At 48.1% G+C, this 2340-nt stretch overlaps 1 long non-coding RNA gene across 1 annotated transcript; it reads left to right on the forward strand.

The window, feature by feature from the left end:
• The first annotated feature begins 322 nt into the window (after nucleotides 1-322).
• LOC138493197 (uncharacterized) lies at nucleotides 323-622 on the forward strand. The gene is made up of 2 exons (XR_011276305.1): nucleotides 323-368; nucleotides 465-622. It is a non-coding gene; the product is annotated as an uncharacterized lncRNA (long non-coding RNA).
• The last annotated feature ends 1718 nt before the right edge of the window (nucleotides 623-2340 follow it).

A 2340-nucleotide genomic window follows, 5' to 3' on the forward strand; every position in this document is an offset into this window, starting at 1 on the left:
ACCTAATCAGGGATGTGAACCATACTTGTACCACACTAGCCAGCCACAACAACGGCTTATCCACTCCACGCCATTTACACAGGGTATACAGCCAGATGAACTCAGTAAGACCATGGCACCACCACTATATAGTCCCGAAGCTTCATGGCCAATAGAGTCACATCTAAGGCCACGCAGACTCGAAATGCACCAGGGCTTAAATGGGGCAGGAATAGCCCATTGTGAACAAGACACTGAACATGAAGACATGAGCAGTGTCTTGAGGGGGAGCATGGAATCATCATTTGGAGATTATGGACCAGGGACAACGGAAACGGTTGATCGGCCCCCGATAGACAAAGATGACAATATGGTGGAAAGCTTAACCGGTATGTGCTTTGAGTAACTACATTGCAATCTTGGTAATTGTCATTAAAATGTGTACTGTATTAACATGTGTAATAATATTTGTACTATTATTTCAGCATACTGGGACACAATGGATTCCCGCCAGCAGGTAGCAGTTGAGCACTGCTTGGAACTGGCCCTCCAGTGGATAAAGAGGCGGCGGACGGGAGCCACAGAAACAGTTTTTCCCGATCCAAATCCCAACCCTGGCCCATCAACTGCAACTGCATCAGAGGTAAGTGCCATTAGAGTTAAATAAAAGTTGGTTTGTGCCCCTATGAAATAAATAAATGTTTCTTTCTCTATCCAAATGCTATTGGTTGTAGGCTTCTGTGTGTCTCCACCCAAATCTGAAACCCTCCTCCCCAACATTCCTATGAAGCCATAGGGCTTCTAGACAAATGTCAAAAGGGTGAGAAAAGGTAGCTGAAATACTGTGGCTCATGTATTCACCGGTTATTGTCCATCACTCATTATATGCCCACATGTAACATGTCCATTACTTAAGACCCGTTATGCTGCCAATGTCATATAGTGGTGTCCTAATTTTTATTTAATTTTTAATTTTTTAGATAGTTATAAAAGCAAGCACATAGTTAAATTCCCAAAAGCAAGCACATAGTTAAATTCCCATAGGTAGTTAAATATTCCCATAGGTAGTTAAATTCCCATAGGTGTACATGATCGACATTAGTTGGCCTGGGAGCCAAATGTAGCTCCAGGTAGGCATTGCTTGTATGGCTCCTTTACCAATGCACTGTACATGGGGGAAACGTGACATTGGTCATTTCTTCACAATATACCAATTATGCAAATAAATGGCAAACAACTACGGAATTGCCATTCTTTGATCAGATTGACAGCTTTGAGAAATGTAGTAATTTTTCATTTTTTGTGTACACAGAGAAAAATACCTCTTGTGACAGATGGGACATGCAGGTTTGCAGATGTGTTGGTGAACCCAGTGAAGTTGAGGGAGATTGTGGTAACTGCCAGAAAATCACAGACCGGCAACCCAGCACGTTACCTACAGAATAAGCTGCTGGATCTTTTGTTCACAAAAGAACTGATGGCAGCAAAGGGGAGGTTAACACTGGATCGTCATCGACAGGACGCTATACAAGGTACATACATGGAATTACTAAAGCACATTAGAGGGAATACAGTAAAAATCGTCTATGCTTTATTTCTCACAGCCATGTGTCAACCAAAAAGTACTTTGCTTGCTCTTTTCAAACTTCTTACACATGTTTTTTTGCATTTCAGAATTTATCCATGTTAAATCCAGGGAAATTGGCTTTCCATTACTCTCTGCAGCCGAGTACAGAAAAGCCCTCCAAAACAAAATTGGGAACTACCGGATTAAGAAGAAGGAGCCAAACCTCGTCTTTTCGACACAAGTGTAGTTCCCAATTCCCTTGCTCTTTGCCCTTGGCATGGATACTTGTATGACTCCCTGGACCGGGATCTAGGTCCCCTCTCACTCACTTGCTCCCTGGGCTGGGCCCCACCGGACTCACTTGCTCTCTCCCTGGGCTGGGCCCCACCGGACTCACTTGCTCTCTCCCTGGGCTGGGCCCCACCGGACTCACTTGCTCTCTCCCTGGGCTGGGCCCCACCGGACTCACTTGCTCTCTCCCTGGGCTGGGCCCCACCGGACTCACTTGCTCTCTCCCTGGGCTGGGCCCCACCGGACTCACTTGCTCTCTCCCTGGGCTGGGCCCCACCGGACTCACTTGCTCTCTCCCTGGGCTGGGCCCCCCCGGACTCACTTGCTCTCTCCCTGGGCTGGGCCCCACCGGACTCACTTGCTCTCTCCCTGGGCTGGGCCCCACCGGACTCGCTTGGTCCCTGGGCTGGGCCCCACCGGACTCGCTTGGTCCCTGGGCTGGGCCCCACCGGACTCGCTTGGTCCCTGGGCTGGGCCCCACCGGACTCACTTGGTCCCTGGGC

This window comes from Ambystoma mexicanum, chromosome 10 (genome assembly GCF_040938575.1).
Source record: "Ambystoma mexicanum isolate Mex_15411 chromosome 10, UKY_AmexF1_1, whole genome shotgun sequence".
Lineage (NCBI taxonomy): Eukaryota > Metazoa > Chordata > Amphibia > Caudata > Ambystomatidae > Ambystoma > Ambystoma mexicanum.